At 43.3% G+C, this 27,613-nt stretch overlaps 1 protein-coding gene across 4 annotated transcripts in view; it reads right to left on the bottom strand.

The window, feature by feature from the left end:
- LOC144683375 (solute carrier family 26 member 9-like) overlaps nt 1-27,300 on the bottom strand; it is a 103,930-nt gene extending 76,630 nt beyond the window's left edge. Inside the window, exon 1 of one of the 4 annotated variants that reach the window (XM_078546326.1) lies at nt 27,210-27,300. The gene's annotated coding sequence lies outside the window, so the exon portion shown is untranslated. Of the gene's footprint in view, nt 1-13,029; nt 13,175-26,063; nt 26,156-27,209 lie in introns of those variants that run through there. The other 3 variants (XM_078546327.1, XM_078546328.1, XM_078546325.1) reach the window with 3 other exon arrangements.
- Between the last annotated feature and the right edge of the window lie 313 nt (nt 27,301-27,613).

The raw sequence follows: 27,613 nt of genomic DNA, 5'->3' as shown, positions 1-27,613 counted from the left end.
TTCCTTTCTTAAATATATTCAGTGACTTGGCCTCTGTGGTAGAGAATTCCATAGGTCCACCGCCCTCTGAGTGAAGAAGTTTCTCCTTATCTCAGTCCTAAATGGTCTACCCCATATCCTGAGACTGTGACCTCCACGTTCTAGACCCCCTCCAGCCAGAGGAGTCACCTCACCTGAACTCACCTCACTTCCCAATTGCATCCCCCCCCCCCCCCACCACCCCACCCCATACAAGGGTTCAGGGCCTGTTTGGCCAGCTGGGTGGACCCAACTGGCACTGAGAGTTTGTTGAAATTTTGATGATGAGGCCTGCGGGATGAATTTTGGACAGGCCTCCCCACCCTGACAGCCTCAGTTGTGCCCAGTTTTGGGGGATAATGAATTTAGGCCCCTATAGCATAATCTGAAATACTCCTAAAGAAACCTGGGCTTTCAAATTGTCAAATAAAAAAACTGACTTTGATGATCTTTAACTTTAACCAACCCAGTCATAACCCGAGGGAAAATTCTGTAAAATTACTCTCAGCCCTTCCCAAAAGGTAAATAAAGTAAAACCTTCGAATCTGTGACTAACTTTACATTCTACATCACACACCCAAAACCAGTGTCACGATTGTGGCCCAAACTGTTTACAGCAGTTTTATTCTTTCCTGGTACCACTGCACTTATTGGTAATGCAGAATTTCAGGGAGTTTCCTACATATCCCAGACAAACCACTGGACTTGTTCTTACTGAATCGATCTCAAAAGCCTGTGACTATAATTCAATTGCCCAAAAAATATCCCAAACAAGAGCACAAGGTAGGACACATATACCTTCAATTGGACGACTTTGCCATGTTACCCGTGGCTGGTACTCTCCTTGAGTCTGGCATTTACCAGAAGCACTGTGGAAACTTTTGTTGGTGTTAGTTACATTGACAGGGACGTTGTTCCACATTATGTCGCCGTTTTATTTATGCCTAGTGTGGGGTTACTTGCTCAGAGATTTTTTTTTTAAAAGACCTGCTATAGCAATAAAACAGCCTGTTGTGATCAGTTAAGCGCGGAAAAACATACATTATTTGTGCATGTACATAATTAATAATGTGTTGTTGCTAAACTTCAGCGCACACAGTCACTCTACAAAAGTCATTAAGGTCATATGTTCCTTTGAATGTTGAATATTCCCTCAAACTATGCAATAAAATGAGATTGGTAAATTCATAATGGAAATACATGGCAGGACAAGAGCAGGAGTGCTGTGGGAACATCATCCTCTCCAAGTTGCATACCATTCTAACTTGGGCATCTGTTGTTCCTTCATTGCCACTGTGTCAAAGCTCTGAAATTCCCTATCCAACACCATTGTGGTAGCAGCATCACCACAAGGATTTATAGCACTTCCAGAAGAAGCCGCACTGTTAACTTCTCAGGACAACTAGGAGCCAGCGTGGCTCTCACCCCTTGACCAAATAATTTTTTAAATAGTCTGAAAAATAGATCTTAATGTTAAAATTGCCTCATGGCCCTATATGGATCCTGGTGAGGTGGTTAGGCTGATAAAAGAACATGGAACAACTTTGCATGACTAACCAAGGCAAAAATTGGCAGAACAGGATGGCAGTATGTGATAAGGTTATAGATATGCCAATAGATGATGGAAAGAGACAGCTCTGTTCAGTTCTGTTGAAGGGTCATGTGGACACGAAACGTCGACTCTTTTCTTCTCCACCGATGCTGCCAGACCTGCTGAGTTTTTCCAGGTAATTCTGTTTTTGTTGTGAAAGAGACAGCTAATGATTTTGTCAACCGTTTTTGTCAAAAGGTAGAAGAAGAAAGAAGTTTCACTTCTAGATAGAATTTCACACAACTTGGCTTTGGAAATGCATTAAAACGATGAAAGATGAGTGAAGCTACTGCGATGTATATGGAAGCAAGGTGGAGTATAAATGAGAAAAACTGGAGAAGGTAGGCAAGGTTTGACGTTGGAGTTGGACTGTGCTGGGTGATATTAGTAATGGATATATTAACGCATCAGTATGAAACCTCTCCAATATTAGATATTAACATGCTTAAAAAGTTAGTTACCAGTATTGTTGAAATGAAAGGCAATAGGGAATTGGGATGAAGATGTGTTAATGCTTCCATTCCTATGATCAGACAGTATAATTTCAAAACAAAAACAGAATTACCTGGAAAAACTCAGCAGGTCTGGCAGCATCGGCGGAGAAGAAAAGAGTTGACGTTTCGAGTCCTCACGACCCTTCAACAGAACTGATAATAGTATAATCTCAACCTCCGTGCCTCTTCACAGTTTATCTATTCACAATCTTTTCTCATCTATCTTTGCTTGGCCTACTTTTTGGATCTTCCTTTCATAGCCTGCTTTCCTCGGCCTATCTTTACTCTTTTCTGACTGTATTTATTTCACATTTACATTGTTTGAAAGGGCATCGAATAAACAAAAGAAATACATGTCTTTTCTCCAATGAGGCTGACACTGACTCCATTTCAACCATACCTAGCAATGCTATCGGTTTTATTATTACGTTTGTTTATGCACATTTAAGCCCTTTCCTGAATGGAACTGCTTTATTGCTGTGGGTTAAAAAATGATTGCTGAGCATGTAACCTGTATCTGCCTCTCATATTTCATCCACCCATTTAATTACACCCAGAAACACACAATTGGCTTTGTTCTGAATTCATTGTATTCTCACCCTGCATGTGTAAACTGTGGCTACAAACTAGTATGAAATGGTAACAGTGCGGACCTGATCTTTATAGGCAGGCCAGATTGTTAGATTAGCCTTTCCAGCTGTGCATACAGGAGTATAGGAACAGGAGTTGGCCATTCAGACCCTCAAGCCTGTCCTGGCATTCAATTAGACCATGGCTGATGGATCTGTATCTTGACTCAATCTACCTACCTTGGTTCCGCAATCTTTAATACTCTTACTTAACAAAAATCTATCAATCCGGTTGTTGAAATTTTCCATTTTCAACATTTTGGGGAGAGAGAGAGTTTCAGATTTTTGCTACTCTTTGTGTGAAGATGTTGTCCCTGACATCACCCCTGAACAACTCAGCTCTAATTTAAGGCTATGCCCCTTTGTTCGTGACTCCCAACCAGAGGTAATAGTTTATCTCCCCATCAAAACCTTTAATCAGCTTAAACATCTCAATTTGATCACCCCTTAAACTTCTACACTCAAAGGAGCCTTACCTTAAGTCTGAAGCCTTAATTATTATTTCATGTTACATAGAGAGATGTTCAGGAGAGATATAGGTGCTGTAACTGCTATGTTTTTCCATTCTAAGATTGTCACAGGCATTCCTTTTGTTCCTGAAGGTGACACTTGTCCTTTATCAAACCTTGTGGAACATGCCACGCTATCTACATTTGGTTTTGGTCCCAGGAATTTGCAGTAAACAACTCCGCAATGATATTTCCTTAGTCTTGCAGGAAGAGCTCTTGTTTTACTGACCAGTGCAACTAATTGTCAGTTGTGAAAATTGATGTCAGGTACTGTCTAACAGCAGTAACCTTTTCACACACTGTGAGGTAATGTCGACCTTGTGTGATAGTGGGTGGCAGTAAATCAGCAGCCCGTTTTACATCTCTCCTGCACTTTAATTCAGTTTAGATTTAATGAACCAGAAGTTGGACTTGTTGAACAGCTGTGAATTAAAATGGTCCCTGCTCCCAGTTATACTTCTGGTTTCGGAGGACAAATCTCTTAACCATAATGGCAGAGAAATGGCCAATTGCAATGGGCCAGATAATCTTACCCCAGATGGGAGTTGGGAGTTGTGACAAAAGGAAATAGGGCTGTATTTTCTTATTCTGAAAGGACCTGAGGTGGGTAATTGATAGAGGCCTTATCAAATACTTGGGCAATGTAAACATAGACAACTTCCATTGACAGACAAGAGGGCATGACCTCAAGGTAAGCACTTGATACACAAAATATGAAGATTAGAAGAAAGAAACTTTTTAGCACTAAAGTTATTGGAAGTTGGATTGCTCTGCATTGGGTGATTGTCGCTAAATCGATTCCAGCATTGATGAAAGAATGATAGAATCGTGGAATGTCTACAGCAGAGAAGGAGGCTATTTGACCCATCATGCCTTTGTTGGCCCTCTGAAGGAGCAATTCACCTTGTGCCATTCCCCTGCCTTTGTCCGTAGCCTGGCAAATTTCCCTTTTTGGATAATGACCGAATTCCATTTTGAAAGCCTCGATTGAACCTGCCTCTCAGGCTGCGCATTCCGGATCCTAACCACTTGCTGTTTGAAAATGTTTTTTTCCAACAACTTTAGTGGTAAAAAGTTTCTTTCTTCTAATCTCCATATTTTGTGTATCAAGTGCTTACCTTGAGATCATTCCCTCTTGTCTGTCAATGGAAGTTGACAATGTTTACATTCCCGTGATTTTGTTGCTTTAAGGCCTCTGTCAAATACCCACCTCAATTCTTTCAGAATAAGAAAATACAGCCCTATTGCTTCATCCTTTTGTCACAACTTCCATCTGGGGTAAGATTAACTAGCCCATTGTGATTGACCATTTTTCTCATTCTTGATCCTTCCACCAATAGGAACAGTTTCTCCCTATCTATAAAAACAAAAAGCTAAAAGCTACTGCGGATGCTGGAAATCCAAAACAAAATAAAAACAGAATTACCTGGAAAAACTCAGCAAGTCTGGCAGCATCGGCGGAGAAGAAATCAGTCAACGTTTCGAGCCCTCATGGCCCTTCAGCAGAACTGAAGCATAGTTTCAACAAGGGAGAAATATGATTCTTGTCTCCCTATCTACTCTGTCAAGACCCCTTATGATTTTGAATACCTCTATCAAATCTCCTCTCAACCTTCTCTTCTCCAAGAAGAACAGTCTCAACTTGTCCAATCTATTTACGTAATTGAAGTTCCCCATCCCTGGAACCAATCTTGTTAATTTTTTCTGCATCCTCGCTGATGCCTTCATATCCTTCCCAAAGTGTTTGCCCAACGGGACACAATACTCCAGATGAGGTCGAACCAGTGTTTTATATAAGTCGGTTAACCATTCATTTGGGTCTGTAATTCATCAACTGTAATTTCTATCCTAATAAATGCTTGTGTCATCACTACATTGCAAATATTATGGTTTACTCTGCATGTACTATGACTCAGTTGGTAACAAATTTTCCTCCCAGTCAGAAAGCTATGGGTTTATATTGCATTCCAGAGACCTGCACATGTAATCCAAGCTGAAATTCCACTGCAAGACTGAGGGAGCACCACACTGTCAGGGGTGATGCCTTTCAGTTGAGATTTTTAAACAAGGCCTGCCTGTCCCCTATGGTGGATGTAAGAGATCCCATGGCACTAATTTGAGGAAGAACAGAGGAGTTTTATATGGAATCCTGGCCAATAATTATGCCTAAAGCAGGTTATCTGGTCACTAGCACATTGCTGTTTGTGGGACTATGCTGTGCACAAGTTGGTTGCTGTATTTCCTGCATTACAACAGGCCAGGTAGGTGCTATATAAATACAAGTCTTTCTTCCCATCGGAACATGCCTCTCTAAAACAACTTCTCTCAAAAAAAAAATCAATGACATTAAAAAAAACGTAATAGATATGTAAAGCTAAAAGCTTTGGGATTCCATTAAATGTTGCGTTTACCCAAGAGTAGGCCTAATGTCACGAGGGCATTAATCAGCCATGTACCTTGGATGGACAAACTTCATATTCAACAGCTCCAGCTATGCCTCCTCTATTTATCAGGGATTGCTGTCATTCGCAAATGCTGAAATATTAAAGCTTCTAGATAGGGAATGAAGAATGTGTTGTGGCACATTTTTTATATGGCACACCTTCAAGAAGGATATCGCAGCTTTAACTGTTTGTAAGGAGGATCATCATTATTTAAACTGGAAAGCGTAGGGGCAGTTCTGTGATGACGTGCTGTTAGTGTTTTCCATGAGAGTGCCTCACTGAGGTAAGCATAATCGCCAGATTTGTGAAGGCATGAATTCGGTGCTCCGACAATTTTTACTGCTTCTGAAGCTTGTACCTGAACAGTGCATGGACCTTCTTAAAGCTCTTCACCATAGTCAAACCACCTCAAATAAATCCTGTGAACATTTCCAGATTTTGTTTTATTGCCTTTTGCTCTCCTTTGGTAATGCCTGCCAGTTTAAAACCAGCGCTCCTTTGCTTCTCTACTCTGGCTTGAGAGCTTAGCTTTGTCAAGATAAGAGTGACAGGTTGTGAATTTTCATCTTTTTTCTGACTTTTCATCCAGCAGTTTCTGCATTTTTAAATTTCTTAAATTCGTTTATGGGACGTGGGCGTTGCTGGCTGGGCCAGCATTTATTGCCCATCCCCAGTTGCCCAGCTCACCACCACCTTCTCAAGGGCAATTAAGGATGGGCAATAAATGCTAGCCCAGCCAGCGATGCCCACATCCCATGAATGAAAAAACAAAAACAATCTTTGAAGTGTAGTTTTTGCTATGATTTTACACTGCGTTATTACATGATAAAGCTCCCTTTACAGCGACATTTTAATCCCAATACTGTCTCTTCCTTAGAGGTCACTGCATAGGCATTCCATTAGACCTTCTAATGGGAGCTGCTGCGTTTTGAAGGAGGGAGAGGAGTTTGGGAAAAGGGATGTAAAGCCAATTGCACTTCAGGTACCTGATGCTAGAACCCCTGGGACAGCTCCTTTCATACATAGACTTAGCCTGTGCCTGAAATCTTCACGAGCGATACTCTCACCCATCACTCCTGTGCTCCCAGTGTGCCAACATTTCCCTTTTAAAATTCTCAACCTTGCTTTCAAATCCCGTTGCAAACAGAAATGTTTCCGACAAGCCACAGCCCCTTAAAAGCTGCTCTTCTCCTCATTCACCACTCATATTCAGCCATAGCATTACTTACATTGATGTAAAACATGCAGGGTGGTCCAAACGTTTACCTGACTTAGATGATCCAGGTGAGATGAGATCCCCAACCCCCTTCCACAATCATTTCTACACGTGCAGCTATGGGACTGTTTGTCTTCTATGTTTTATTTTCACTTAATAGGAACCTTATCAACAACTTTTCTTTACCTTACCAAAACATTCTTTAATAAAATTATGCACGTCCTGATAAAGTTGCTTTGACTAATACCTTAATGTGTCAATGGAGATAACTAGCAGGGCAATTTTTACAAGAATAGCCTAGAATTCCTTCTTACTTGCTTGATAGATATCACCAACAAGTTTCGGAAAGTTGAAAATAACTGACAGGTCCAGTAATCAAATGCTTTGATCCAGATGTATTTTCTTTTTCCACAAAGGCCCCTCTGTTTGGTTCAATTGTTTTCCACTCTTGTATATAACACATTTGGCATGGGGAAAGCATTTTATTGCGGGAATGAGTGCCCTGTGGATGGAGAACCATCCCATAATGGAATTGCTGTATTCCATAAACAGCAATGGCCTATTGAATGGTAAAAAGAATGCCAATTGAGGGGGTAAAGAAACAGACCAAGGAGACGTAGACTGGGAGAGAGGAGGTCTTGTGTTGTGGTGGGTAGTGTCCCTACCTCTGGGCCAGAAGCTCTAGGTTAAAATTCCACTTCTGGGCTTGATGGCCATAGAAGGTGCGTTCAAAATGTGGTCAAATGGATTGATTATCAGCCTGTAACTCCTTCCAACACACCTGATGGCAGGTGGTAAGAGCGGGAGAGTTTCCTGGTCAGCCATGTTGCAGAAGGCAATGGCAAACCACTGCAGTACTTTGCCAAGCGTAATCATGGACCAATCCAATGGAAATCCATGGTCACCAATGCTCTCTTAGGGTCTGGTACCTGAAGAAGAGACTGGAGTACAAGGAGGGAGATACACAGAGAGAGGGTGGAATAACCAGGCTGACAAACAGGGGCAAAAGGAGGTAGCACAACTTAGGGTTGGATATGAGAAGGAAATGTAAAGATTTTGAAATGGAGAAAGAACTCAGAGACAGAGAGTAAGGAAACAGAGGCATAAAGAAAGAAATGAGTAGGGGAGAGAGGCAAAGAGAGGGTAAAGGGACACAGAGAGATTGTCAGAAGTTTCAGCCTGTGTTAGCCCTAATAGTATGGATAAATGTTGATTAGTTGGTGCAACCAACCGAAGCGCCAACAACATGGCATCACAATAATGAGGCAAGCAGGTGCTGTCTTTCGTGCCAAATGTGGGTCACATAATTGTCAGAGATCTTGGAGTGACTCCCCCAAGTGGCTTGGTTTCAGATGTTGCCAGAAGACTAGAGAGGATGCATCACCTCATTAATCCATCTTCATTTTAAAATTACCATCCTTTATTTCAAATCCCTCCATAGACCTCGCACCCCCTCCCCATCTCTGTAATCTCCTCCAGCTACACAACCCTCTGAGATATCTACATTACTCTGCTGCCTCTTGAGCATGCCCAATTTTAATCACTCCTCCCTTGACAGATGTGGCTTCAGTTATCCAAGCCATAAGCTCTGGAATTCCTTCCTTAAACCTCTCCACTTCTCTGTCTACTTTCCGTTTAAGACATTCATTAAGTCTTTGGCCAAACTTTTGATCATCTGGCCTATTATCTCCTTTATAAAACATTGTTTTGGCCTCAACTGCTGTATTGTGCCCAATTCTGGGCGCAGCACATTAGGAAAGATTAAGGAGGGTGTGGAAAAGTTTTGCAAGAATGGTACAAGGAAGAAGGACATTAGTTATGTGGATAGACTGGAGAAGTTGGGGTTGTTCTCTTTAGAGAAGTAAAGGTTGAGAGAAGATTTCATAGAGGTGTTCAAAATCATGAGGGATCTAGACAGAGTAGATAGAGAAACTGTTCCCATTGGGAGAGCAGTCAAGAACCAGAGGACACTGATGTAAGGTGATTGGCAAAAGAACCAAAGGCAACTTGAGACGACTTTTTTTATGCAATGAGTGGTTGGGATCTTTCTGCGCTGCCTGAGAGGGTTAGGGAGGTAGATTCAATTGTGGCTTTCACAAGGGAATTGGTTAAGCACCTGGAGACAAAACATCTGCAAGGCTACGGGGAGAGAGCGGGGAGTGGGATTAGCTAAATTTCTCCTGCAGAGAGCCAGCCTGGACTTGATGGGCCAAATGGCCTCCTTCTGTGCTGTAATCATTCAATGATTCCTTATCAGACTCAGTGTCAATTTATTCTTTGTAACCCCCCTGTGAATATATACAGGTTGTTGTTGTTATAAAGGGTAAGGACATGAGGGCACTTTACGGCTTTCCAGATTCAGCACTGGGTTCAACGATTTTAGATCACAACCTCCATCTTATTTTGTCTTTTTTTTTGCTGGTTCATTTTTTTTCTCTTGTTTCTGCTTATCCCTTGACTTTGTGCTCAGGCGACTGCTGGTCTGCTGGTCTGCCATTCACACCTCCTTTAGGCACACCTTCTGTTTCTTTACTTGTTCCATTACCGCTCCCTTGGTTTTGTGCCAGGCAACCTTGTGTCATTCTGGGCGGGATTTCCAGGTCATTGGGCGGGCGTGGCGGGCCGGCCTGGAAAAAGGCCCGGCGCCCGTGATCGGCCCCCCAATCCCGATGTCACGTTGGCCAATTAATGGCCAGTCAGCGTGAAAGGCGCGCGGAGAAGTTCAGCGCTGCCGGGGTGGAGGCGGGAGTTAGGGCAAGCGCTGAAGGCGCACTGAAAGCTCCCTGTAGGCAGAGAGCTGCCTCTGGGACCTGAAGCATTTTAAACCAATGAATAAAGTTTTTAAAATCCCCGACAAAACGTCCACACAGCGGACTCACTCCACCTGGCCACGAACGTCTGAAAAAAATCTGCTGAAAAGTTTTTATTTTAAAAAAAAAATTTAATGATGGAAAACCGTGGACGAGGCTTCTCCGCAAAATCCAAAGACCACCTGGCCGATTCGCGGGTCCGCCAACCGTAACAGTTGGACGGGCAGCGGAAAATCCAGGTTAATTCATTGATTAATAGCCTTGATAGGTCTCTTAGTTGTTGGCGGGCACTGCCGACTCTTGCACGTGCCCGCCAACCGAAATACCGCGTGAGTGCGCGATGATGTCAGGACCCTCGCCCCGACATCATCGTGTGCTGTTTCTGGCGTGTCGGGCGTGCGCCCGCATGCTGAGCAGAAAATTCTGCCTTTATTTCTCCTGCCCTCCACTCTATCACTCACCTCCCCTTTTGACTTCTTGTCACCTTCCCCCCCCACCACCCCTTTTAAAACCTATGACCTTCCTAACTTTTCTCAGTTCTGGTGAAAGGTCTCGCACCTGAAACTTTAACCCTGTTTCTCTCTCTGCTGACGCTGCCACACCTGCTGAGTGTTTCCAGCATTTTCTGTTTTTAATTCAGATTTCCAGCCACTGCAGTATTTTGCTTTTGTTTTCGTGAAGGTGTGAGTGATCGCTTGGAGAAAGTGTTTTAACAATGGGCCATATTTTGCGACATGGTCAACATAAGTACATTTTCGTATCAGATATCCAACTCTGTCTTTAACCCTTACATGGGGTGACACGGTGATATGATGGTGCCGTGCATTAGTCTGTGCACTCATCAGCCATACTGTCAGGAGTGTGATATACTGTATCATAGGTAATTATTGGGAGCATCGCAGCCATGATCACATACTTGAGAGAACGGGTAAGAACTCAGAGGCAGCCTTAATGTCCCCTCAATCATTTAAGAATGGCAATATGGCCTGGGATGACCTAGAATCGTGGAGGGGGGGGAGATGCTGAGGTGCCTTTAACCTGGCTGAAATGGGGGAGTAGCACGCCAGGATCTGGTGGGGAAGGCCTTAACTGCCCTCTTGCCATAGCTGGGGCTGTTGTTGTTTCCCTGTGTGTCCTCGGTGGAGCAGAGCTGACAAGCAGTCCTGTGGCACTGGCTTTATGGCCACTGCTCACCAGCCCAATGCTAATAAGTTCTCACTACCCAGAAACTGCTCGGTGCTCCTATGCTGGAGAGTCAACACTATTAGTGACTGCCACCATTGGCGGCCGCATCTTCAGTTGCCACGACCTAAGTTCTGAAATTCCCTCCCTACCGCTCTCTATCTCTCTACCTCACTTTCCTTCTTTAAGAGACCCCTTGAAGCCCACCTCTTTGACCAAGCATTTGGTCACCTTACTTAATATCTCCTTAAGTGACTCGGTGTCATATTCGTTTTATAACGCTACTGTGAAGCGCCTTGAGTTGTTTTATTTCTTTAAGGATGATACATAAATATAAGTTGTTGTTGTGCCTGGCAACCCAATGCTAATGAGGCTGTACTATCCAGTAACTGCCCATTTGCTGACTAAGTGGCAGCCTCCAGTGACTATCCAGCTCTGCCAGCCAAGTGCCCAAAATCGCATGGAGAGGAAATCTTTTGCCGCACAGAGGGAGGCCATTTGGCCCATCGGTCCTGTGCTGGCTTTCTGAAAGAGCTGGCCAGAAGGGGAAAAAAAACAGTAAAAACTGGGAAATAAGAGTACTGGCCCGAGCTGGTCTTGTATACCTTAAAATGGAACATCAGTAAAAACTGGGAAATAAGAGTACTGGCCCGAGCTGTTTTTTGCCTTCTGGGTGTACACTGAGTGCCAGTTCCCCAGCTCCTTCCTTCCCAACAACTTTTTAAACAATCGACTTTTTTCCATTTGTTTCCTTCTCAAAGCTATCCTGGATTCTGCTTCCACTGTTGTTTCATATCCCAACAAATACCTGTGCACCAAGACAAACCACCTAACCTCTCTCTTTGTTCTTTTGGTGATGATCTTATGTCCTTTCATTACTGACTCAATGACCAGTGGGTGAATGCTTCCACAAAGTGGGCAGGGTATGAAAAAACTAACATTTTAAACAAAAACTGATCAATAAAGTGTCGACCTCGAACAAGGAACAAAGCAGAACAGCAGCAAATACCTTGAACAACACAACAACCTTGAACTCCTATAGCATAGGGGCATTCAGATTAAAATGTGCACTAACCTTGGCCAACAAGTGCTCCGGAAATCTAATTCAAATAGCAGTATTTGCCTCCAGAAAGCCATATGAATAATGAACGCGCTGCCTGAGGGTGCTGTAAGCTGATTCAATAGTAACTTTCAAAAGCTCAAAAGGAAAATTATTCAGGGCTATTGAGAAAGAACAGGGAAGTGGGATTAATTGAATAACTCTCTCAAAGAGCTAGCACGGGCAGGCTGGCCAAGTGGCCTTCTTCTGATCTTAAGGTTCTATATCCAGTTAGAACAGGAAAATAACTGTGTAAACATTCAGTCAATAAAAAAAAACACAAAGCAAAATTAGAGTAGCGAAATGTGGCTTTGATATGTTCTACAGCCATAAAGAGTAAAATATTAATAAGTAACTCACTTTGCTGAACAAAACTTTGCCAAGTTTATCCTGATATTTAATCGACATTGTGGTAACCAGTAGTAAGATGGAACATTTTATCATCCTTCTCAAAAGAACTAGTTAGTGGGTGTAGTTTAATTAGAGGAACCTTCTGTTAATCAACACAGCAACAGGTGAACACTTTCTCCCAGTTTTCTAACAAATAGGTCTGACTGCGTATAGAATTTAAAGTAGGGGGGGGAGGGGGGAGTCACAAGGGTCTGTGCCCTCAGTCTGGTGTGTTTTAATGATTCGTACCGTGAGTTTTTTGCTACTCCCAAACACAGGAGCCATGAACTGCCTCCCCCTCCACCATCTCCTCCCCCGATCTCACAGTCTCCCCTGGACAAGGTGAGAATGTAACCTTTGTTGAGTCAGAGAACAAAACAACCAAGACCGTTAAACCATGCTCCAACACAATCACCACTCGATTTAATGAATACAATGTTCGCACCCTATTTTCTAAAGTCAAATGCAGCCCACAAACTCTGCAACAGACAGAGGTTCAACCTGAGCCCTTAGTGAGCAGAGCCAAAGTTGGGATCAATATTCTTAGCAACTGTGAAGATGCAAAAAGAGCAGAATGAAGAATGAGAAAAAAGAGGAGTAGACAATTGAGGCAAAGGAAAGAGTAGCGATTAGCAGGAGGGACCTACCTGGTCTATGGTTTATGATGGGGAGGTAATATTCCTATGAACTTCCAGGTTCCACCAATCCCTCCTTCAATGGGCTGCTGTCTGAGCTGTAAGCAGTTCCACCTCTACTGGAGCTAGATATCTGCCTGCACTCTATTTTATAAACACATGCATTAAGGTAGCAGCAAACCAGAGGTGACGTAACACCAGAATACCTAATTACCTGAAGCACCGTTGCAGAGGTAAATATTAGTCTGAGAGCTTTGAACCTGTTGAGATTATCTGCAGCAGAAACATTAGAGATCTGTCGAAGAGGTGGAACTTTTAATAACAGGAGACTATTATCAGTCTAACACTATCTTTATAAATTGCACAATCTTTGCACACATTGAATTACTACCAACTTTTAAAAAACTAAGCTATGATTTGAAAACATGTGGGCTCTCAAAGCCGTATTCTCCCCCAGTTATCATTTGCACCCAAGACAGACAGAAAACAGGTTTGGGGGCATTCTTGTTTTTATCTTTCCACATCCCTCCCCTAAGAAGCAAGTTGCCTGGGCAATGCCACAGCTAGAATTGTAGCCAGGGAACTCTCTGCCTGCGCATTTATCCTGTTTTAATCAGTCTGGTTGAAGAAGTTGCGCTGTGCAATATTAGCACGTGCTTGTGTGAACACTGTCTGCTATTTCAACAAAGATATAAAACCAAAGCGAAAATCCTTCATTGAAGCCAGTGGACTAATGAATTTCTTATGAACACAGTAATGCATTACCAATATCACAGTGCTCAATGAGGTTTGGCTAAAAGGTGAACTGAAATTATGAGCAAATGAACTCTCCATAAGCAACTCCCACCTTTAGTAAATCTGTTTTAAAATCAGTAAACTGCATGACTGTTGGGACAGGACCCCAGGAAATATACTAGCTATAGTAATAAGATACTATCAGTTATTCCAGTAGGAGGAATGATAATTTTCATCTGAGCACAAAAAGGCCAAACAGTTTTGACAAGATGCCAGTTTCTTATTGGAGTGCAATTAACATCATTATTTTTGGGGACTCCCAGTGACTTGTGAGAAATGTCATTCTGAAACAGGGCACAATTCCATCCTCCCCTAACTTTATGGACCCGCTCATGACAGGATTTCTTAAACTCTCCGGGCCTGGGTTTTCAGCATGGACACAATGGGCTGAATGGCCTCCTGTGTTGTGACCATTCTATGGGGAGGATTTTCCCCTTGTCGGACGGGCATGGCGGGAGGGCCTGGGAGCAGCTGTGCAGCGGTCAGCCGCCCGCGATTGGGCCCTGACCGCAATTTCACTCTGGCCGGCCAATTAACGGCCAGCCAGTGTGAATCGCCCGCTGAAATGCTCAGCGCTGCTGGGGCGGTGGGTGCGGGGGGGGAGGGTGAGCACGGAAGTCAGTGCATACGGACGGGTGGGTGCGCTCAGTGAAAGGCCCTGAAGGCTCAGAGCTGCCTCAGGGAGCTGAAGATTTCTAACATTAAAAATAAAGATTTTAAAATGAAGGTAAACATGTCCCCTCATGTGACTCTGTCACGTGACCAGGGACACGTTAAAAATTAGTTTTAAAATTTTTATTTGTTGTTTATTTACTGTCCGAAAGCTCATCCCGCCCGTGGATGAAGTTCCATTAAAAATGCAAAGGCCGCCTGGCCTAGTCGCCCGCCCGCCAACAAACGGTTGGATGGGCAGCGAAAAGTTTGATTTAATTAATTGATTAAGGGCCTTAACAGGCCGCTGAATTATTGGCGGGCGGGCTGCCGCCTCTCGCGCGTGCCCGCCGAGCGAAATATCGCGGGATTGCGCGATGACATTCCGACGTCATCACGCACAATTTTACTCCCGTCCGAAAAATTCTGCCCTATGATTCTGTAATGGGGGTTCTCCCATGGCAGCACCATTAACTTGGACGGCAAACGCCGCGTTTACCTGCTGTCCAAGCAAGGCCGCCAAGTTTACAGTAGTGTTTGGGGGGGGTGGTGGCTATAACAATGAGGAAACTCACCCTCAAATGCCTTTTCTGGCTATCTGACTATCCCCTGAAACAGGTTTGAATGAGGATAATTTGAACAATTCTGCTGCCTGCTCAACTCTCCCAATTTTCATTTCCTTTGAAGTCAGTGGAAAGTAACACCTTGAGCAAGCAAAACCTCTAAGTATTTATCACAATAGACCGACTTTAAAAAGCCTGTGATTGACCTCAGATTGTTACACTTGGCTCTCTTTGCATAGGTACTTTTTTAATAGTGTCCAGTGACAACTTCTATTAAGAGTGTTTTGAAAGTATATACAGAAAAACATCACTTGGAAAACATTATTTCCCTTCCAGCCTTGTTTTCACAGCTCCACTCTAATGACATAAGTTTACTCTCAGTGTTGAAGAAAACAACCAATATTTAAAAGATTACAGGTTGCCCGATCTCTGTTTGTTGCCATCTCACTTCAAAGCGAAATGTTCTGCTGATGGGTTTCGTTGGGAGACAGAGTTGTGGAACTTTTAGTTGGTTGTAAATACAGCAACAAGGAGACTTAACTCCACCTCCCCCACTAATAGGAGAAATAAATCAGTCAAATTTACGAATTGAGCTAACTCATAACAAATCAAAAATGAGTGGCATCAAACATCCCCATAACCCCAACAGCTTAAACATCATAGTGTTCCAGACAATATGTGTACTTTTTCAGTTGTGCTTCACTCTGTTCTTAATCAAGTATCTAGAAAGCCCCTTACTGAAGGTTCTAATCAATGTTGGTCCAGAGTTTGCAGTTGTCATGACCACAAACTGTTAGCTTTCGCTGTTACTACAATGTGAAACTGACAGTAGCTCCTGGTGTCTGCACACGGGAAGTTAAATGGGGAAATGTGGAAGTTGCTGTCCGTGATTTTCCTATTCCTCCACAGGGTGTGCTATTGAAATCCTCAAAGATGAAAATCAATTAGAGATCACTGAATTGATGTGAACTTCCAATTTTTATGCTGTAAGATCATTGTTGAAAACCTCTGATAAAGTTATGCCTTGCTGAATGAGGTGTATCTGGGTTTTCAATGGCACACTAAGTCATAGGGCTGAATTAGCCCCCATCGGGGGGTTGTGCGGGGTCGGGCGTGGGCAGGTGCAAACCAAATCGGCGCCCCTGATCGGGGTCGTGCCGCCATTTTACGTGGGCAGGGCCAATTAAGGCCCTCCCAGCGTGATGCTTGCCCGGCAGCGCTGAGCGCTCCCTGTGCGGGCGGGGAGGGGGAATTCCCTGAGTCGTTTCCTGTGCTTTTTTCACGCATGCACGTGAAAGAGCGCAGAGACCTCCGTGCCTCAGGGAGATCGGTTTGACATGTGTAAATTTAAATAAAGGAAAATAAAAACTTTGAAAACATGTCCCGTCATGCGACACTGTCACAGGAGCTGGGACACGTGAAAGAATTAGTTTTAAAGTTTTTATTGACTTTTAAAACAGTTCATGAAACTTCATACCCCCCCCACACCCCGTGGATGAGGTTTCATAAAAATTGTGAAGGCCGCCTGGGCTCTTCTCCTGCCATCAACCTTAAGGTTGGACGGGCAGCTCAGATAATTGAATTAGTCACTATTTAAATGGCCTTAGTAGGCCTTTGACAGTTCGGCGGGCAAGCAGCCAAGTCCACTGCCCGGCCGCCGAACTGAAAATGTAAGGTGACATCGGGATGCCTGCCCGACATCACCACATGTCACTTTACGTGTTGGTGAGCAGGCCCCGTCCCCACTCACCAACTGGAGAATTCTGCCCATAATTACTGCTGAACAACCTCTCTGGCCCTGAAAATTAGTTTTATGTTTGTGGAATTCAAATTTCTCCATTCCATGAGAAAAAATTCATAAAAATACTTCTTTCAAAAAAGTTATTTATGGTATTTCAGCTTCAACCTTCATCCCTTGCGTTTGTCACAATCTTTATTTTTCTTTCAGTAAAGTTATAAAAAGCAAATGGTGAAACCTGCTTGTAGCTTGCGGTTTTGCTGCCTGTGAGAAATTTTCAATGTGCTCAGCCTACATCACCGAGACATCACTTTTCCTGGGCGCCAGAGATCCCCCATGGTTGGCGCTGGTATGGATATAACATTGGAAAAGGTGAAAGGTGAAAGGTGTAATCCACACCAAAGAACTCACTAGATCTTTCCAGCAGCTTTCCTCGAGGTTCACAGCGCGTGCAGTCATGTCATTGCTGACTGAAAAATCCAAGCCACATAGAGTTAATTACCCTTATTTCCCTTACTCCTTTGGCTGTGCATGGCACTTGGTACTTGTACATGGCCTACTGGTTGAGGTGAAATTTGTGTTGATCCAGAAATTGATCCAACTTTGTATGCATTCTACCTGGGAGTTCTTTGTTACAGCTGACTGGGGGAAGACTGACAGACCTAGTTGGACTTTTAATAAACTGCGAGTGTCTTTCCAGATTAATAACATGACCAGACCATAGGCTGCTTCTGCGTTCTTCCTGCTCTCTCAATCAGAGAGTATTAATGGTAGCTCAGTTGGTGAATTGGCCGCAAGGATTCTGTTTCCAAACGCAGCCTTGTGTTTCATGTTGAAAATGATGTGTTTCATATCACATTTGCCTTAAGATGGGCCAGACAGTGGTGGCGTTTAAGGTTTTGGAACCCAAGGCCTCCTGTAAGCTTAGGGAACTATAGGCACCTGAGATATTATTGTGGCCCCTGGCCAGATTACAGGAGCCCAGCTACACAACTGCCTAGATCATGGAACTGTTGGGGTGGAGTTCTGACAGACAGCATCTGAAGCAGATAAAGGAGTATGAGATGAACATTCAGCTTCATTGTTCATTCTCACCAGGGGAGTCATGTGGGTAGGCTAGGTCAGGGGAATGCTTAGCAAGAAAAAAGAAAGACTTGCATTTCTATAGCACTTTTCACAACCACTGGACGTCTCAAAGCGCTTTACAGCTAACCATGTATTTTTGAATTGTAGCCGCTGTTTTAATGTAGGAAACTTGGCAGCCAATTTGCACTCAGCAAACTCCCACAAACAGCAATGTGCTAACAACCAGATAATCTGTTTTTTTTTGTGTGTGATGTTGATTGAGGGATAAATATTGGCTAGGACACCAAGAATAACTCCCCAGCTCTTCTTCAAGGTAACGCCATGGGATCTTTTATATCTGCCTTGTTTTAATCTCTCGGAGAAAAGATGGCACCTCCAGCAGTGCAAAGCTCCCTCAATCCTGCAATGCAGGGTCAGCCTTGGTTTTTGTGCTCAGGCCCGAGATGGGGATTTGAACCCAGAGCCTTGTAACGCAGAGGTAGGTATACTGCCAACTGGGTCATGACTGACACACTAGAGTGGGATACAATTATTTTCAAACAAGGCTGAAAGTGTAGGGACAACAGTTGCACTCAGCTACGTGATCTTCATATCTAAGCAAGCGAGGTGGTAAAATTCACACTTGCGTGGGGACATACTGGATTGGAATTTCCTGGGTGGCACTGTATGTTATTAATTACACTGTTTGTTGCCTTGAGTTCCTGTTGCAAGCTTACTCCAAAATTCCCCAGAATATTAATTTGAATATTTCAATCAGCATAATGGGTGCAACAGGTACCTCAGAATGAGGCAGCAAATTGCTTACCCCTATCAATGTACTAATTAATTGAGTCAATATTAGCATGTCCCAGGTCATAGAAATCAGAATTTCAAATCATTTCACTCGCATGCTTACTCACTTGTAAAAGAATTCCCTAAGTTTGGACACGCCCAGCTGTTTTATTCAGTTTTCAAGAACATTTTAACTTACCTCCCTCCCTTCAGCTACCATACCCTAAGACTCTGCCTTGGCCAGTATTTGCGGCCGTGGACTTTCATTAGATCGCTCCATGATTATGCCTGGCAAAGTACTGCAGCGGTTTGCTGTTGCTTTCTGTAGTTTGGCTGATCAGGAGACAGTCCTGCTCTTACCGCCTGCTATCAGGTATATTGGAAGGATTTATAGGCTGACAGATCAATTCGTTTGGCCATGTTATGAACCCACCTTCCATGGCCCAGAGCTTCTGACCCAGAGGCAGGGACACTACCCATGTGTCACAAGGCCTCCTTTTTTTAACTCGCAGATTTTAAAAAATATTATTTATCCTGAAAATGACGTTAGTCATTTAATTGGTCACGAAAGTGTCTCTGGGCAGAATTTTACAGTCCGGGACTAAGTCCCATGGCAACAGCAGGAGGTCTGATGGACTCTTGGGCGCAGAGTGTAGCAGGTAAACTCACTAAATGTTCAAGCAACTGCAAGGTTTACATTGAATCTTGTGGAACATCAAGCAAAAAGTTGGGCTCCCCGATGTCAGGTCCGGGCACTTTACTTATCCGGACCCCTTGCACAGTTGCCCTTCCCTGGAAACCCCCTTGAAGAGCTGCCCTTTGCTGTGTGACGCCCCCCCTCCACCCTCCACCACTTGGACCTCAAATCTCGACCCCGCCCCTTCCTTCATGTGCGTGCCATCTGCCGTGCCAGTGCCTGGGAGACACGGGGGTGTGAATGGCAAAGGCAATGTCTAGTGGGAGGTAAGTGAAGGAGATCTCCCACAGCGGGGGCACACCACCTTTACAGATTGGGAAACGGAACAGTCTGATTCGCCGCTGGCGAGGTGGAGGATTTCACCGGGGGTGCGAGATTCCAGACTGCAGCCCCGTTAACCAGCATTCGTGACAATGCAAATGGTGACACCGACGTTCACCAGCAGGGGAAGGTGACTCCTCATGAACCCGCCATGAAAGTGCCGAGGGGAAGATTGCAACTTATTTTCCCGCTGGCAGATTTTCGACTTTTTGGCCTCGCTCCGAATTCTCCGGCCCCGCCCCACCATGATCCCCAGCGCTGGCGGGGACCGGAAAATTCCGCCCTCTGATTGAAAACGTTGGGGGCAAAACTGGAGCTCGCTTCACCCTTTCCTCGGGCGCAAGGAGGGGCAAAAATGTTTACTTTTGCGGAGCTACGTCTGATGCTTGCATTGGCTCTGGCAACATTCAGGAATCTGGGCTGCACTCAGCAGATGTTAAACCTCTCGCCCATGCTAACCAGGAGCTTAATGCCTGTATAAAGGACCCTCTTTGAAATTGGTCAGAAATTGAACAAAACACTCCATTTCCTCCTGCAGCCTAACCAGTAAAGAGGCCGCTGGAGGCCACCAGCGGAGAGGAAGTTCATTTGAAATTACTTTACGGTGGAATCAGGATGAGCAGGAGATGGACATTGGGCCTCGGGTGCCCTATGTTAGTGCTCTTTCCATTCTGGACCCAAAAATGTGTCCACGTGAATTTCTCCTGCACCCTCACTTTCACCAGTGTACGTGCAGGGACTTCAGTGGCCCACACCATACAGGCCATGTACACTAAAGCCAACCAATAACAATGAAGAGGTGCTTTGTTCAGTTTCAGCTAAGAAATAAAATTATTAAGAGCTAAGATTTTATTTTATTTTAATCAATGACTTTAAAGTCATGAATTTCAATACATTCAGCTGCTGCGTTTTTTTTTACTCTAAGTAGTTGCATCTATCAAAACTGGTGTAAACCCAAGAAATCCCATGAATGCCGTTGACTTGACTGGGGCCAGGGTTTGTCCGTTGTCGGGCGGGCGGAAGCAGCTGGGAAGCCGACTGCTGCCCGCGTTCAGGGCCGGAGCGTGATTTCACTGGATGGAGCCAATGAAGGCCTGTCCAGTGTGGAACACGTGCTTCAGCGCTCAACGCTGCCTGTGTGGGGTGGGGGATGAGGAGGTCGGGCATGCGGGCAAGTTCACTCATGTGCCTGGGCGCGCGCTGGAAAAGTTCCCTGAGGCACAGAGACCGCCTCAGGGAAATGAAGAGCTTTGCGAATTAAAATTAAAGATTTTTGAAATGTTAAGAAAACATGTCCCCTCATGTGGCTCTGTCATATGAGCAGGGACATGTTAGAAATTAGGATGACTTTTTTTTCAATTTTTTTAAATGACGGATCAAAACCTCATCCCACCCGTGGATGAGGTTTCGCAAGGAATGCAAAGGCCGTTTTGTCCTTTTCGCCTGTCCGCCACCCCCCCGTAATGTTGGATGGGCAGCAACAACGTTCAATCAATGACATTGGTAATGGTCTTAATAGGCTTTTTAATTAACGGCGGGCACGCTGCCGATTCGTGCGCGCGCTCGCCAACTGAAATATCGCGCGAGTGCGCGCTGACGTCGGGACGCCCGCCCGATGTCATCGCGCGTCATTTTACACTCGAGTGGGTCGGGCGTGTGCCTGCCCACTCAGCGAAAAACCCTGCCCTGGGAGTTGGAGCACAGTTTCGTTGAGGGTACGTATAGGCCGATTGGCGCACTAGTCACAGGAAATCATGGCACGACCTGAACACTGCCTTAACTCACTTGCTCCATAATTTCCTGGAACTCCAGCACTCCAACTCAAACCCAATACCGCATGGCACCGTTCTCCAGGAAATTCTGCGCCATTATGTGGGGGACAAGTCCTCTGCTTCGGTTGACTTCAGATAATAATCAGTGAACTGACCAAGGTTCTTGGTGACTTTAGAAATTATGATAAAAATGTACGTGAACCACAGAATAATCGTAATTGCATTAAAAGATTTCTAAAAGTATATTGTTATTCTTTAAAGAGTTGGTTGTTAAAATGTTTGATTGCTCTCATGGACATACATAACTGGCAGACAGGGAAAGACTTAACAGACCTATCAAGCCTGTCCCACACTCATGATGCCTGGATTATCTTGAGCAGGCATTTCCTAAATCCTAACCACCTCACCCCACCCCCTCTCCCCAGGTCTCCTTGGAGTGGCAATAAAAACCAGAGAAACCTGAGGTCAATAAGGGAAAATTCCCCTCTGACCCTCTCAAACGATTGCAACTAGTCCATATTTACTTTGCATACATTTTGGCCTAGATAGACATGAATCATCATCATTTGAATAAACAACTCGGGAAATCTTGAACTTGACAGTTCCTGCGACTTATCGGTGAAGATAAGCAGTTCAGAGAAGGTTCGCTTGACTGATTCCTGTGATGAGGGGTTAGTCTAATGAGGAAATGTTGGACAGACTGGGCCTGTATCTCTTGGAGTTCAGAAGGATGTGAGGTGATCTTATTGAAACACATAAGACCCTGAAGGGACTTGACAGGGTGGATGCTGAAAGAATGTTTCCCCTTGTGGGGGAGACTAGGACTAGGAGACACAGTTTAAAAATTAGGGGTCTTCCATTTAAGATGGAGGTGAGGAGAATTTTTTTCTAGAGGGTCGCGAACCAGTGTAACTCTCTTCCCCAGAGACCAGTGAAGCAGGGTCATTGAATATTTTTAAGGCTGGCTTTTAGATTCCTGACTGACAAGGGAGTCAAAGGGTTTAGGGGCTAGGAAGGAAAGTGGAGTTGAAGCCACAATCAGATCAGCCATGACCTTGTTGAATGGCGGAGCAGGCTCGAGGGGCTGAATGGTCTACTCCTGCTCCTAATTCATATGGTTCCTATGCTCCAAATGACTATAATCCAAGTGACTCTACAGCATCACTGGATTCACCAAATTGCTCAGAAGTAGACTAAGGCTAATTTAAAAATGGAAAAGCCAGAAATTACTTTCACTGATAATAGTAAACTAATGTGTTCAAATGTCTTTCCCCTGTCTGCTATTTTAATGGCGACATTAACCCCATTTAAAATAATTGATTTTAAGCCTCCATTAAAATTGTGGACAGAAAAATATCATACTCTCGGCCATTAATATCACCAACACTAGCTTCTGACTTTATACATATTTGCATGGGAATTCTGACTTGAGTCATGGTAAAACACATGTATAAATGTCTGAACTATTTTATATAGGTTTTCGGTCCAGGCTATAATACACTTGACACCTTAGCACACTTGGACTGTTCCAATGGATCTTCTTGTGCTGAAATTGTAACACAATGGACTCAGTGTTCAACCTCTATACTTACAGTGTATCAGTTGCCTGCTCATAGAAGTTAGTAAAACATTGAGAAATTACTTGATTTGACTTTAAGGTACTCCAATGACAGTGATAAATGGGATAAATTTTCCCAGTCCCGCGGAGGCAGGTTAGGAGGTGAGGCTGGGAGAAAAGGCAGAAAAAAAATGCGTTGGGTCCACGACCCAACACACTCCTTCCTATGAGCAGCCTTGTCAGAGGTGGAGTGAGCTAGGCAGAGGCTAACTGCCCAGCAGTGGTGGGCAGCCAATTAGGCCCAATTATTGGGCCAATTTGGCGAAAGATGCTGCCAATGTCAGGATCTCCCTGACTGTAGCTGTGTCCTCTGCTGAAGTTGGAGCATGTCACTTAACTGGAAGTGGCCTCCTGGCAATGAGCCAAGGGACTATCAATGTCTCCATCACACCACCGTGGGCCCTCTGGGTTGTGACAACCACAGGCAATCCTGCAGAGAGGTGTCCCCTCGGGTTTTTGCCCATCTCAGCTGAACCGCCTCTCCCTGTAGGTCTGCGGGTTGGGTTTCACTGTGAATCCTCCCACTGGGCCTGGTGCTTCACTGGTCTGCCTACCAGATCCTTATTTGGATGGGGTTCCCCAAGGCTGCTCCTTAATTGACCGCTCTGGGGAAGATTGTGAATGATGTCCCACCATAGCCATTTATGGGTTCCTGACCCAGAACTGAGGCCGACGTTGAGATCACAGGTCCATCCAGGAAAATCCAGCCCATTGATACAGCTTTTCACAGGTGTGAAAGCATCATGATACACAGAAAGGCAGCCATATTTTCACACTGAGGTCAAGATGAAATTTTATTATTTTGCCACCCTGCATTAAAATTTTTGTACTTTTCAGTGTGAACTAAAAGATTGAACAAGTTAGAAATGGATATTATAGAATAATTTCCCCTATTCAAAAAAATCACTGTTCATATTAATTGCCATTTCCCAATTCTTCACAGCTTGGTTGGTTTCTCCAACAGGGAAGCTGTAAAAGCTTTATCAGAAAACCGCTATAGTTCAATCTTGATTGAAATTACATCTGCATGCACTTCCTGTCTGTACAACTTAATTTCCTGTTGTCACATTATTGTCAACTTTTATAACTTTCTATGTCCATGATTATAACAGATTTTTAAAATTTAACCTTGTCATCCTGATTACAATCTGGCAACTGGGTTCCAAGAAATCATTTAGTGTGCCTTCTAAATTTTTTCATCTCCCATTTCTCTTTCACAGTAACTGAAATTTCTAATTTCCGAAAAGTCAGGATGGCAGTTTCTTTCCTCATTCAGATTTAATTTCGTAAACATGAAGGAGTCTGATTTTGTTCCCAGCAGCGAATGGATGGTACAAACATTCGTTACACACATACTTGCTCATAGACTTTCAACAGGCTTTTGCACCGGAAGTTTCTCTTTGCTAACCACCCAAGAAGCATGACACTTTCTAGAGGGCGTCTGGGATGCGTGTGAACAGGGAAAGCGACTGTGTGTCCCTTTAACCAAACAGATCGAAGAATCGGTGTTGAGCAGTGCAAAACCTGAACCCAGTTAGAATATTTCATTCAATAACAGGTGCATAAAGCAAAAGAAAGGAGAGGGGAAGAAAGGTTAAGAAAGAAAGAGATAAACGTGACAGAAATTCATGAATTATTTAATGTTTTATATTCTTTAGCTCTCCAGCAATAATTAAAATTTAAAGGATTGAGAATCCAAACATGTTAAAGTTAATTTTCAGAGACAGAGAAGTTGTTCAGTAATAATTAAGTCTTATCGTGCTGATAAAGGGTGCTTACACTGGAATAGATACTCCCTAACCTTTTCTAGTGAGTACTTGTTACATCCAGCTCAATAAGTTTTTAAAACAAAGTTTATTGGTGGAAAAAGATACAAAGGAAGGTGAGGGGAAAATGGAAGCTGGTTGAGAGTGAGGGAGCTCCTGGATTCTCTGGCAACTACTCAAGTGTCAATTAGAGGGATAGCATTGAGAGGTAAAGGTAAGATGAGTGGCAGCAGAGCAATGGGAGAGGAACATACCAAGTTTGAGCAGGTACTTCAAAGGGAAAGTGATAGAGACAATTGGGGTATTAAGAAGGAGGAGGAGTAGTGTGAAGGTGAAGTGATTCGGGATTCAATAGTGGCAGGGTAAGTTATTAGGGAAGGAGTTGCATCAGACCTGCAGATTTCTAATGGGGAGCCAAGCTGCAACACTTGGGCAGCAAGCTGAAGATCTATCTCAATAGCCCTGGACTAGAATAGGGAAACATCGGACATTCTCCTGTGCTAATTATTATTCAGTGATCCCCGCAGAAGGGCGCATGGATATCGGCCAGGCTCCATTCTTATACTCCCATGGGACAAATAACCAACAAACACTGACTTACTATTTAGTCTCATATATGAAGAATGGCTTCTAGCATGAGGCATGAGTAACCACAGGATTAACAATAGAACTATACCAACAAATGTTATTACCTCCAAGGGAGGAGGGCTAAAGGAAGAAATTGTGGGTGTTGGGGAGAATATTCATGGTAACGTGGTTAAGTGAAGGGGTAGGGTTTAAGAGCATTGTTGCTCTGATGTTGCAAATAAGGAGTTTCCAGGATTTTGGATTCATTTTCAAAAACCTTGAGTCAATGAAGAACATAGAATTTCCACATAAGTGTTGCCAGGTATTTCTACAAAGGGACTTTAAAAACAATTCCACCTGGAGGGTGACGAGTGGGTATTGGTGATTCATGGGGGTGTTGTGGGGGGTGGGGGGCACACTGATCTTTGCAAGTTTCTTATTTCTGTTGCCTAGAAGAACCCCATGAGCAATACATTTGGACAGTATTACATTTGTACCTATTGGATATGGTCCCACAGGACTAAAGCTACCTGTAAACTTGTACATGAGTTGGTAATCTTAATCAGGGAGACCATAAGACATTAAAAAGAGAAAAATAAAATCTGACTTTTGCAGTAGGGGGCACTCTTTTCAACTTAGGTTTAATGCACATTATTGGAACAGAGTAGAGAGAGGTTTGTGGTGTATTTGGCCACACTAACTTTACATGGGAGCGCTCGATGCTGATATTGGATGACAAAAGTAGAATAAATGCTCCACTTCTTGACAACTGTAACCCCTCACCTCCATGAGAACGAAATCCGTCAAAAATATTTAAGAAGGTAAGAAATTTAAAAGCCGAAAAGGTATCTTTCTTTCCATTGGAACGGTTCACAGGGGCAGCATCTTCTCAAACAGGTATTTCTTGATGTATAAATGAGGACCGGATACAACGTCATACATCACGTTGAAGTATACATTTGCATATTTTGTGCGTAAGATCAATTTGATGAAGCTGGGTTCTAATTGCTTCCTGTTCAAACCCAGTAATAAGCCTTTTCAAAGGCTCTCTCATTAAGGAGGCTCCCATTCAGGTCCTTTTTGAACTTAAAAATCTATTTTCTCTGCCACTCAAGGTCTCCTGGTTGCTTGCGATATTTCAAGAACAAAAATCAGGATGGGTGACCTTGTCCCAGCATTATTTCAGTGTTGTCCTTGCACTGGATGTCAGGGGTTGCTTGAGAACAACTGTGCCAACACAATTGTTGATTGTAACCTTCTCTGCCCGGGTGAAAATATCTTATTATTTTAACCTCCCCATTGAATGGCTCAGCCATTATCATGGACAATAGCATATATGGTGGAAATCATAGGCACAGATCTGTGCTTTAATATTCTATGGAACCTCACATAGCTAACTGATGCCACCTGTCTAAACTTGTTAAATTGTTTAAATTGTTCACTTCGAATTGTTAAAAAGGAAAATACCATTTCAACATTTAAAATACAATATCTGTAAATATTTTAATGTCAACGTGAATAAAATATACAATAAAGAGAAGTCATGGGTTATCTAATTATTATTGAATAATTATCTGACACACAAATACAATATATATGCTTCAAAAGTTAATCAAGCTTTATCATCAAAACATAAAGTTGATGCAAAATATAGTTCATAAACTTAATCTTATTTGACTTTGGCTGTTTACTTAAAGATTACTTAAACATTGAGAAAATTGGGGCTATCAATATAAAATATAATAAGCAATAAAAATATTTGGCAAATGAATAACTATTTAATTAATAATTTGGCTAATTAAGTCCCAATATTTCATTTGAGAAAAAAACACTAGCAAATTGCTTACCTCAGAACACTGACAAGTACTGCTGGATTGTGTCTGTTCTCTCAGGTGTTACAAACTTGTGTGCATTACCTCTCAGTATAATGTTCTGAACAGACTGGTGGTTGTTGCTTAAATAGAGAAATGAGTCATCAGGTATAGTGAGAGTGTGTTGCTTATAATGTCATTTGAAAATGATTTGCCGATTTTATTTAAATGACAGTCTGTACAGGACTCTATCAGAAAAGCAAAACAACTACATGGTCAGTAGGTAGAAGGGAAAAGAGAAAAAAAGCATTTATAATCTTAGTGACTTTCTTTGAAACCTTCATTAAAACCTTTGATAGTTGCACCTAAGAAACTATGGTAAGACTGTGAAGAATGTTACCTATTCTGTGCTCATTATCTACTCCGGACAATTTAGCTTT

The sequence above is a fragment of the Cetorhinus maximus genome, chromosome 8 (assembly GCF_964194155.1).
Source record: "Cetorhinus maximus chromosome 8, sCetMax3.hap1.1, whole genome shotgun sequence".
In the NCBI taxonomy this organism is placed as follows: domain Eukaryota; kingdom Metazoa; phylum Chordata; class Chondrichthyes; order Lamniformes; family Cetorhinidae; genus Cetorhinus; species Cetorhinus maximus.
The sequence above is the reverse complement of the archived record's forward strand: the minus strand, read 5'-3'. Positions and strand labels throughout refer to the sequence as shown.